This window comes from Eleutherodactylus coqui, chromosome 7 (assembly GCF_035609145.1).
Source record: "Eleutherodactylus coqui strain aEleCoq1 chromosome 7, aEleCoq1.hap1, whole genome shotgun sequence".
NCBI lineage: Eukaryota > Metazoa > Chordata > Amphibia > Anura > Eleutherodactylidae > Eleutherodactylus > Eleutherodactylus coqui.
Genome location: NC_089843.1, coordinates 51286558 through 51298848, shown reverse-complemented (window position 1 = coordinate 51298848; position 12291 = coordinate 51286558). Strand labels below are relative to the sequence as shown.

At 41.7% G+C, this 12291-nt stretch overlaps 1 long non-coding RNA gene across 1 annotated transcript in view; it reads right to left on the bottom strand.

Moving 5' to 3' along the window:
- LOC136573318 (uncharacterized) overlaps positions 1–4241 on the bottom strand; it is a 15129-nt gene extending 10888 nt beyond the window's left edge. The window contains exon 1 of the long non-coding RNA XR_010785868.1: positions 3877–4241. This is a non-coding gene — a long non-coding RNA (uncharacterized lncRNA). The remainder of the gene's footprint in view (positions 1–3876) is intronic.
- Between the last annotated feature and the right edge of the window lie 8050 nt (positions 4242–12291).

Genomic DNA, 12291 nt, shown 5'->3' with positions numbered 1-12291 from the left:
GTATATTTTTTAAAAAACATAGCTTTTTTTAACACTTTGACTAATTGAAAATGCTTTCAGTGTTCAGTGAAGTTCATGGGACTTTCCCATGGGAGATGTTTTTTTCTAATAAGCACCACGTTCCAACATAAATCAAGACAACGTAAGATTCGGCTGTAATAAATAAGGTTTATGAAGGCAGAACAAGCTATTAAAGTGTAATTCAATCATAGGCGTCCCTGTCGCCAAACCGCGTTGGTCAGATTTTCGTTTGATTTTTTTGCTGTTTGATATAGTTTATTGTACTGCTTATTAATCCTTTTTTCTGGAAGTGTTCTAAAAGCGATTATTGACTTCACTGACTGTCCAGAACACAAGATTTTTATATATTTTTTTAACCACTGTCTAAAGCGGAAAAGAACATCTGGTGGATGTTTAAATTGTGCATACGACTAACCGCAAGACTGTCTCCTGGAACAAGAACCCTGCACTCTGCCTAAGAACTGACTCGCAGGAATGTTATGAATTAGATTCGGAACAGGTTAAATAATACTACATTCAGGGGTTTGTGCTACTGCCATGTACAAAAATGTGTATTATAATAAATAATGTAACAAAATACAAAACTTAAATATACGAGCAGAAATAAAACACCAACAGCCATGGTATAATTGTTCATAAAGCAATTCAATATTTGAGTTGAAAAAATAAAAGAGATAGATATGAGATAGATTATTAGATAGATGGATATGAGATAGATAGATAGATAGATAGATAGATAGATAGATAGATAGATAGATAGATAGATAGATATGAGATAGATAGATAGATAGATAGATAGATAGATAGATAGATAGATAGATAGATAGATATGAGATAGATAGATATGAGATGGATGGATAGATATGAGATAGATAGATAGATAGATAGATAGATAGATAGATAGATAGATAAGAGAGATAGATATATGGTTCATAGATAGATATGAGATAGATAGATAAGAGATAAATAGATAAAAGAGATAGATATATGATACATAGATAGAAGATAGATAGATATTAGATAGATAGATATGAGATAGATATATGAGATAGATATGAGATAGATAGATATGATCTAGATAGATAGATTGATATTAGATAGATATATAAGAGATAGATATGAGAGATAGATATATGCGATAGATATGAGATATGATAGATATGATAGATAGATAGATAGATAGATATGAGATAGTTAGATAGATAGATAGATAGATAGATAGATAGATAGATAGATAGATAGATAGATAGATAGATAGATGATAGATAGATAGATATGAGATAGATAGATAGATAGGAGATAGATAGATAGATAGATAGATAGATAGATAGATAGATAGATAGATAGATAGATAGATATGGGATAGATAGATAGATAGATAGATAGATAGATAGATAGGAGATAGATAGATAGATAGATAGATAGATAGATAGATAGATAGATATGAGATAGATAGATAGATAGATAGATATGAGATAGATAGATAAATAGATAGATATGAGATATATAGATAGATAGATAGATAGATAGATAGATAGATAGATAGATAGATAGATAGGATATAATATCTACAAACTTCTATTAAAATACCAAGTGTTTGTCATGTTACAAAAGTCGACCAAGATGAATCATTTCACATTTATTTGCACCTTCAATGTGTTCTGTTATTGGAACAATTCCATTGGAAAACAAACTGACATTCTCTAGACTAATTTTTTTTTTTTAACTAAACTAATGAGGCTGCATTAATATGAACACCCTCTTATATTCGGGGGTGTGGTCGTGATTAGCCAATCACATTTAAACTTCTGATAGAGTAGTCAGCACTCCGCTGCCATTACTTACAGTGATTCTGATTTGCCCCATATAAAGTTTGGCTCTTCTAGGAGGATTTTCCTGACATTTTCTTAGTTGGTCCGTAAAGATCTTACAACACATTAAAGGGATCTGATTGTTGAAAGGTGTCAGTCAGGAGAAGGGGAACAAAAAATGTCCAAGACATTAGATATACCATGGAAAACAGTGAAGACATCACCAAGAAGTGGGTTACATTTGGCACAGCAGTGACATTACCAAGAACTGGACGTCCTTCAAAAATTGGTGAAAAGTCCAGAAGAAAATTGGTCTGGGAGGCGCCAAGAGGCCTACAGCAACATTAAAGGAGTTGCAGAAGTTTCTAGAAAGTACAATTGTGTAGTGCATGTGACAACCATCTCCCATATTCTCATGTATCTGGGCTGTGGGGTAGGCTGGCAAGACGGAAGCCTTTTCTTACAAACCATATAAGCCTGGTTTTGCCAAAACCTGCATCAAGTCTGCCAGACGTATGTGGTTGAGCATGTTATAGTCCGATGAGACCACGGGGGAACTTCTGGGCTATATATCCAAAACGTATGTCTGGTGCAAAGCAAACACTGCGCATCACCAAAAGAACCCCATACCCACAGTAAGATGGTGGAGGCAGCATTATGCTTCGGGGCTGTTTTTCTGCTGTTGGAACTGGGTCTTTAGTCAAGGTGGAGGGGATTATGAACAGTTCCAAATATCAATCCGTTTTGGCATAAAACCTGCAGGCCTCTGCTAAAAAAGCTGAATTTCACCTTTCAGCACCACAATGACCCAAAGTATGCCTCCAAACCACCAAAAGAAGATTGCAGCTTTGGAATGGCCCAGGCAGAGCTCAGACCTGAATCCCATTGAAGATCTCTAGATGACCTGAAGAGGGCGCTACCCATGAGATGTCCTCGCAATCGGAGAGATTTGGAGCGCATTTGCAAGGAAGAGTGAACAAAGATTGCCAAATCAAAATGTGCCATGCTGATAGACACCAACCCAAAAGTCCATCATAAAGTCAAAGCGTACATCAAGAAAGTATTCGTTTTAGGGTCTGCACATTCATGCAAACGCATTATTTTATTTATGTTTTCGTTTCTCCACCCTAAAAAAATTTCATCTTGTTTTTTAATAGGACCGTACAGATAACGGGTCACATCGAAGGTGGGCATTAATCTGAAATGAGTCCTCTTTGTCAGATTATTCACCATGACAAAAAAAAGGCATTTTAACAGGGGTCTGCAGACTTCCTATATCCACTGTAGAGATATGTGTAGTAGAAAGCAAGAAAGAAACAAATAGAAAGAATGTAAGAGATACCGTGTTTCCCTGAAAATAAGACAGTGTCTTATATTAATTTTTGTTCAAAAAGGTTAAACTTTTTTTTACATGTATAGCTGCCTGGACACTATTTAAATTGACTTTTTAAATTAACTGTTAGCAGGGCTTATTTTTGGAGTAGGGCTTATATTTCAAGCATCCTCAAAAAGCCTGAAAAATCATTTTGCATCCTCAAAAATTCTGGAAAATCATGTTATGTCTTATTTTCAGGGTATGTCTTATTTTCAGGGAAACAGGGGTACATTCAATTCACATTCTATTTATATCTACATGTAAAAAAAATATTTGAAACTAGAAATAGTAAAAATAAGTAGAAAGTCCATAATGTACTACACAAATATATACATAGTAATACTGCTGGATACTGAACTCAATAATATATACATAAGACATGCGATATACACATTTATTGCGAATACAAACATTAATCTGAAATATACAAGCTATTATTTCTCATAGTAAACTTTGGAAACTACCTAAAGGTATAAACAACAAGTTACACAGAACTAAAATAACCCAACCCCCAAAATCTCACCAATTCATATCAGATGACTATATGATAATCAGCCTTCTGGAGAGCGCAGGATCGGCTGCGTTCAGAATTAACATCTCATAATGTATTAGAACATTTACACTGGACACATACAATAAGACTATAATCAAACATATAATATTTTTTACCTAGGAGATAATTGCTGCAGCTTAAAAGGGTCTTCTAAATGTCTCATCTCTTCTTCAAAAGCCTGAGCTCTTCGCACAGAGAGATCAAAGTCGGTGGCCTGTATGCTTCAGCTGTCTTCCCAAGGCATTTGACATTCAGAGGGAAGACCATTCAAGGACTGAGTCTCCCGGAGTTCTGATGCTGCAGATATCTGGGGCTCCATAATTCACTGACTGCTCCCTCTGTGTGCAGAAGATTATATAGCTTCTTAATTATGATAATCCCTTTCTTCGTAAACAAATACAAGCATGTCTTTTCCTGCGCTGAGATGTCCTTGGGAGGTTCAATTGTTATTATTAATGTGGCCATGGAATTAATGCCGCAGCCGTCTTTGGAGTCTGGGGTACAAGAGGATAACGTGACTTCTGCAAGGTCACTGAAGATTGAGTTTGTAGGAGGGGAAGAACTGCTACTGGGCCATGGTTAGTCTTCATATACACACCAGACCTGTATGAAGTCAGTATCCTATGGGTTAATTAACCCAAAACTGATTATTTAATTTTTTGATGAAATATACACTGAATGGCCACTTTATTAGAGACCCCATCTAGCAGCACTTTGGTCTTCAGAACTGCAGCGATTTATTATGATGTAGATTCCATTGGGTGATGAAATTGTTCTGCAGGAATATCGGCCCATGTGGACAGGAAGCTCCTTGTAGCCACCACTAATTAGATGTAGTTGCTAACATGTTCTGACAGGAAGGGGTCATCAGTTAATGCTTCTTGTGACAAATTCTGACCTCCCATCAGCATGATGCAACAGAAATCTGGATTCATCTGACCAGATTATGTTTTTCCACTGCTCAGTCATCCAATTTTTGGGCTCTTTTGTTCTCTGGAATCGCCTTTCTGTTTCTCTTCGGCAGCAATAGAGCTGGAAGTGGTCATCTGCTGTTGCAGACCATCCATGCTAAGGAATGAGTTGTGCATTTGGACACCAGCATTGTATTCACCTGCGATTTGTGTGACTGTGCAGCTTATGTCCATCAGAACAATTCTTGACATCCTCCTCTGACCCCTTTCGTCAATGAGTTGTTTTCATTCGCAGGATCCCCATTCACTGCATATTTCTTCTCAATCGCACCATTCTTGGTATGCACACCACACCGCTGATGAGAAAACCCCACGCGGTTGGCGGTGAAATCCTGGCCCGCTAGTCTAGCACCGATGAGCAGGCCTTGCTGGGAGTTGCTCAGATCGCTGGGTTTTTCCATCTAATGTGGATTCACACTGAAACTGATCCACAGAAAACTTGTAACTTGATTTTATGCTGCACTCCGGGGTCACGGGGGTAAATTCCATACAGCAAAGATCCAATCTCTAATAAAGTGGTCATTCAGTTTATTGGGAACAGATTCATAAAAAGCGTCTTCAGGGGTCTGACGTTAACCCCCTGCTGGTCATAGTTTGCCAGCAGTTTGACCAAATCACATTTATCACCTATCATTGACAAAGGCCAAACTAGCAGTGGTGATCAAGTACAAGGGTGGACATACCTGCAGTGCAGTCAGTTCACCTACACAGGGACCCACAGGGGCAATGTTGCTAAATGGCTCCGACCCCCATCCCACTTCGGACCATCAGGCCCATCTGTCCCGAAACTCCATCTAGCAGTAAAAGCATCTGCTATTCACAGGCTAGACTAACAACTGGCTCTTCCTATTCTTCTATTATGGCACTGTGCTCAATAACTCCTTCTACTAAGGTGCCAGCCGCCAATGCCTCCTGTATTGTATCGCCAACTAGCGATGGCCCTGTAATGAGGCGCCAGCACAGACGCCCCGTGTATTGGGAGACTAGCTGCTGATGCCTTCCTAACAATACATGAGGTCCACAGACTGCTTAAAGGGGTTGTCCCGCGCCGAAACGGGTTTGTTTTTTTTTTCAATAGCCCCCCCGTTCGGCGCGAGACAAACCCGATGCATGTGTTGAAAAAAAAAAAACGGATAGTACTTACCCGAATCCCCGCGCTCCGGTGACTTCTTACTTACCTTGCGAAGATGGCCGCCGGGATCTTCACCCTCGGTGGACTGCAGGTCTTCTGTGCGGTCCATTGCCAATTCCAGCCTCCTGATTGGCTGGAATCGGCACACGTGACGGGGCGGAGCTACGAGGAGCCGCTCTCCAGCAGTAGCGGCCCCATTCAGAAGGGAGAAGACCGGACTGCGCAAGCGCGTCTAATCGGGCGATTAGACGCTGAAAATTAGACGGCACCATGGAGACGGGGACGCTATCAACGGAACAGGTAAGTGAATAACTTCTGTATGGCTCATATTTAATGCACGATGTATATTACAAAGTGCATTAATATGGCCATACAGAAGTGTATAACCCCACTTTGTTTCGCGGGACAACCCCTTTAAACTTAGAAGAAATTCTGAGTGGAGTAAAATGGAAAGAAATGAAATTACGTTTTTGAACTTGCGATGATTTGATCGCTACTGCAGTATGATGTAGTACCATAATATTACATATACTGCAACCTGACAGGCGTTCTCTCAGACACGGACATGTGTTGATAGGCAATCTGCAAATGGCAGCCCTGGGAACTTTCAGGAGGCCCTGACTGTCATGGCGATGCTGTTCAAGCTTTTTACGGCGCCGGCGGGTGCACCTAAATTGCCTACAGCTGTGTAGTAAATAGGCCCTTAAGGTGTCAATTTATTGTATCCTTGTATTGGCCCTGTCCAAAAGTCACCTTTTTACATGCTTGGGGGTTGTATCTGTGGTTAAAGGATTTGAGAAATTTAGAGACCCATTTTCATAACCCTAATTTGCCACTCTGAAGTAATAAAGGCGGGTCCTCTGTTCCAGGTCCTTATTACTTGCCCATAATGGACAGCAGTTACAAAAAGCATTTTTTCCTCTGTCTTCTATTAGAGGCATCCTGTTGAAATGTATGGACACAGCGTAATAATTAGTTTCTCCTGTAGGGGCACTGCTGGGAAATTGAGCACCTATTGCTAGGCTTCTGAACTAGGGATGAGCGAGTATACTCGCTAAAGCACTACTCGCTTGAGTAATGTGCCTTAGACGAGTATCTCCCTGCTTGTCCCTGAAGAATCAGGAGCCGCCGCAGCTGACAGGTGAGTTGCGGCGGGGAGCAGGGGAGAGCGGGTGGGAGAGAGGAAGAGAGAGATCTCCCCTCCGTTCCTCCCTGCTCTCCCCTGCAGCTGCCCGCTCTGCGGCGGCCCCCGAATCTTTAAGGACGAGCGGGGAGATACTCGTCTAAAGCACATTACTCGAACGAGTAGTGCTTTAGCGAGTATACTCGCTCATCCCTATTCTGAACAGATCACAGCTGATCACTGGAGGTTCCAAAAAGAGAAAACTCTGAGATCTGCTAAGCGTTAAAGAAACTTTCTAACAAGTAGGGATTGTCCAAAGTGGAGAACCCCTTTAAGTGGCCAGCATGCAATATCTTCTATGTGGCCGGCACCTTCTCTGTGCCATACATGTACATCATGATATGTTTGTTGTATACATGTAGAATATGGGAGGAGTTTAACCCCTTTATGGCGCTGCTCTTTTTTCATTTTTGTTTTTTCCTTTGCACTTTCAAAAAATCATAGCACTTTTATTTTTCTGTCAATGTTGCTGACTGACAGCTTGTTTTTTTGGAGGACGGCTTCTATTTTTCAATGATACAATATAATGTGTTATAATGTGCTGAAAAAAAAACTTCTAAAAATTTCTAAGTGGAGCGAAGTGGAAAAAAAACACAACTACACCATTTTTCGGGGTATTGTTTTTCTGACGCACATGAAGTGGCGAAAATGACTTGATAACTTTATTCTGTGCATCAGTCTGATTACAACCATATCAAATGTTTTTTGATGTACTGCTTTTAAAAAATAAAATCGTTAAAAAAAAAACAACTTTCTGCCGCGATAATATTTTTATTTTCCCATAAATATAGCTGTATGAGGGCTTGTGTTTTTGTGAGGCATCTTGTAGTTTCTGTTGGCGCCATTTTGGACTGCATGCGAATTTTTGATCATTTTTGTTACATTTTTTAATTCGGAACATGGTAACTAAAAAGCGCAATTCTGATGTTGTATATTACTTTCTTTTTTTTCAAAAATCAGATTTTTATTAGGTTTTAACATTACAAGGGGGGAATACATCTAACATAAGACCGTGTAAAAAACAATAAAAGCCCAATTTAACAGCAGAACTGACTAGTTAGACTGAGCAGAGTATAACACTGTTATTCTAAGCTCCTTGGTATTTGTATTCAATATAACGATAACAACAATGGGAGGTTGTCTGTAGAGTAGGAACTCTTGAACAATCAAATGGAATTTGCATTATACCTCCAACCTGATAAACAGAAATCTGTATTAGGAAAGGGGATGGGTACGGGGGGGGGGGGGGGGAGGGGATGAGACGGGAAAGAGGGGGGGGGTGGATATAGCGGGTCCAAATGTTTACCACAGTTTACTCAGTGTAGATGAAAACAGGTTTCCCTACCATCTTGTGTGAAATGGGACTATTGCGATGTCCTACGCACGGTGCACCTGCGAGCTGGATGTGGTAAGGGGAGAGAGAAGGAGAGAGGGAGGTACCTCACCCAGAGATGTAGCTGGGTGTGCGTAGTTCAACAGGTGGAAGAGGAGTGACCTTCGTCCTGCGTGCCCGGCGTCGGGGCTATGAGCCGTATTTCTTTTATGCTGTTTCTAATCTTACGCCAAGGGCTCCATGTTTTTAGGAATCCATCGTGAGTACCTCCGTGCCAACTAGAAAGCTCTTCCAAGTTTGATAATAGGTCCACTCTGTCCCTCCAAAGAGTCACAGTTGGGGGGTCTTGCTTTTTCCACATGAGCGGAATCAGCGCCTTGGCTGAGTCTAGCATAAGTGCAATCAGCTTATGCTTTAGGGGGGTGAAAGGCAGGAGAGGGCCTCCACAGGAGAACCACCTCAGGGGAAAGGCTAAGAGTTGGGGCAAGCATTTTCAACACTCCCTCCACTCCCTTCCAGAAGGGAGCAAGAAGGGGGCAACTCCACCAAATGTGTACATACGAGCCTGGGGACGTATCGCACCTCCAGCCCTTGTCGTGTGAAGCCAGTCTATGGTCAAACAGCCATTGAGGGGTCCTATACCACCTTGCCAATAATTTGTAATGCGCCTCCTGGGTGGTGACACATGGAGATAGGCCGAAGGCCGTTTTAAGTCTAAGCTTCGTTTCCTCCCGGGTGAGCGTGATTCGGAGTTCTCTTTCCCAAGAGGTCAAAAACATCGGTTTTGTGTCCCTGGGCGGGGAAATAAAGTTTTTCCGTATAGATGCAATTTTCTTTAAAACGCCAGTGCCTCCTCTGAGAGCGGTCTCAAACGGGGTAGGGGGTCTGGATGATTTGAATTTTTTAAGAAAAATGCTGAGCATTTTTTCAAGATGTGAGGTCACTAAAAAGGACAGTGTCTGGTTGAGGAGGAGTGTCTTCAGTATCTCTGCTGTGGGCCAATGGGCTAAGAGCATAACATCTTGAAAGCTTTTATCTGCAAACAGTCCCCATACCTGCGCTGAGCAAGGATCTAAAGGTACCTCCAGTATCTTATAGATTGCTCGCAAGGGAGCACAGGGGGAGGGCCTAGGTGCCAAGGTCTCTCTCATGCTATCCCATATCTCTGCGGGACCTCTTAGGAGCGGATTGGATACTAGTCCCTTGAGTTTCTTTTTATCGGGGAACCACAGGTCCTCCTGAAAGGAGGGGCCATATTCGCCTCTTGCAAGCAGCTGAACGAGAGTATCTTTAGTAGGATAAGAGAGTTCTGTCCAGTACTTTAGTTGAGTAGCGTGGTAAAATTCACGAATACAGGGAAAATCTACTCCTCCCTCTGTACATCTCCTGACCAGTAAGCAGTGAGCCAGTCTCGGCCTCTTCCCCCTCCAGAGAAATCTAGAAAAGATTGAGCGGAGATTCTTAAAGAAGGCCATTGGGATAAAAATTGGGAGTAATCTAATTTTATATTGTATTATGGGGATGACATATGCCTTCAGTATGTTTTTTCTGCCTAGCCATGAAATGAACGGTAATTCGTATGATCGTAGGAGGTTTTTAACCTTATTTATTAAGGGGGGGAAATTTGCTGAAAAAAGATCTTCCGCTCTCTTAGTGAGTCTAATACCTAGGAAGTCTATTCCTGTCTCCGACCAAGGGAAGGGGGAGCTGGATTTGAGCAATTTATATCGGGTTGCAGGGATTGAAATATTTAACGCAGTGGATTTATCGAAGTTTATTTTAAAGTTTGATAATGATCCAAATTCCTCTAGGAGTATGGTGAGTCTGGGGAAGCTATCCTCCGGTTTTGTTATAAGAAATACTATGTCGTCAGCATAAGTAGCGGACGTCAAGGTTTCATTGCCTATTCTTAGGCCGTGGATCAGTGGGTCGTTTCTAACTTTTTGGAGAAAGGGCTCTAGTGCTAATATAAAAAGTGTAGGTGACAGGGTGCCGTTATTTATGTTAAATGGGGGGGAAAGGGTATTATTTACTTTGAGCCTTGCGTGGGGCATGGCATAAAGGGAGAGGATTGTGTTGACAAAGCTTGGGGGTATATTAAACTGCAGAAGGACTCTTTCCATATACAGCCAGTTCACTCGATCGAACGCCTTTTCTGCGTCAGTACTTAGAAAGGCTAATGGGATGTTATTAGTTTGGGCGTACCTTGCAGCGTGTAAGAGTCTCAAGCAATTATCTTTAGCGTCTCTCCCTTTAACAAAACCCGCTTGTTCTGGGTTGATTAATTCTGTGACATGTTTTTCAAGTCTTTTAGTGAGCAGTTTAGCCCAAAGTTTCAGGTCAAAATTTATTAAAGATATAGGCCGGTAATTCCCGCACTGTTCCGGGTCCTTATTATCTTTGTGAACTAATGTAATGTGGGCCTCTTGTGCTTGTTTTGTCAGGGTGTTACCTTGTAGAAGTGAATTACACAGTTGGGCTAACTGGGGGGCTAATGTGGCTCTGAACGATTTATAATAAATAAGTGGGAGTCCATCCGGACCTGGACTTTTCCCGGCAGGAAAAGTAGAGAGCAAGTCTTCCACCTCCTGGGTGGTTACAGGGGATAGGAGGCCGGATGTTGCGTTACTGGATATTATGGGTAAGTTTAGGTCTTTCAAAAAGGAGTCAATCTGGGATATAAGATTGGCTTTAGCCAGTGGGGTGGGTGGCTCACGGAGGTTATAGAGACGGGAGTAGAACTTCTGAAATTGCAGGGCTATTTCTGCTGTGGAGGTGACCTGGAGTCCTTCTTGGGTTTTAATAGATTTAATATTGTTCCGGGAATGGGCTTTTTTGATGAGGGCCGAGGTGAACTTACTGCCTCTGTTGCCCTGGGCGTAGACTGCATGTTTAAGAAAGAGACATTTCTTGTTAAATTTGGCTTCCAACAATAGTTTAAGTTCTTTCCTTAGCGTAATTAGTTTGTCATGTGTCATCTTGACTTCTGAGTGTTTTGCCTTCTGTTCTAGTTTGGCGATTTGTTGTAATATGTCATCAATCTCTTTCTGTGTCCTTTTTTTGGTTCTAGAGCCCAGGGCAATTAGGAGTCCCCTAATAAAGGCCTTATGGGCTTCCCAGACTATCGGAAATCGCTGTTCTTCTGCAGTATTAATACGAAAGAACTCTTCCAAAGATTCGTTCAGTTGCTTCTTATCCTTCTCTAAATCAAGAAGTGATGGGTTTAATCTCCAGCGCCATTCCCTGGGGGCGGAGTCAGGTAGGTTTAGGTCAATATGCACAGGTGCATGGTCTGAGATAAGGATAGAATCTATCTTGGCTCTCTGCGTAACTTGTAGGAGGGGAGGGGATACGAAGATATAGTCGAGGCGATGAAAGGATCTATGCACAGGTGAGTAGAAGGTGTAATCCTTCGATGTAGGATTCAAACACCTCCACGCATCAACGATCCCAATTTCTGCCAGGGTGCGGGTAAGCTTTCTTAGTTTCCTCTGGGGAATTTGAGACCTGCCGGTGGAGGAGTCCATTAACGGGCTTAACGTAAGATTTAGGTCACCTCCCAGGAGGATAGGACCTGCAGCAAAGTGTTTAAGGGTTTCTAGCTGATTAAGTAACCATGTTATCTGGTCCGTATTAGGGGCATATAGATTGGCAAGGGTTATTCTAGTATGGTTTAGAGATCCCCTCAAGAATAGAGCCCTGCCCTCCTGATCAGAGTGGCGGGCTTCACACGAGAAGGCAATGGTTTTATGTAGGAGGATTGAGACCCCCTTCGAGGCTGAAGTAGGGTGGGTGCTATGATATCCCTGCGGGAACTGTTTGCCCGGGAGGGATAGGTGCCTATTTCCCCTGAAGTGGGTCTCTTGCAAGAAAACGATCTTAGATCCATACCTTTTAAGGAGAAGTGCAATC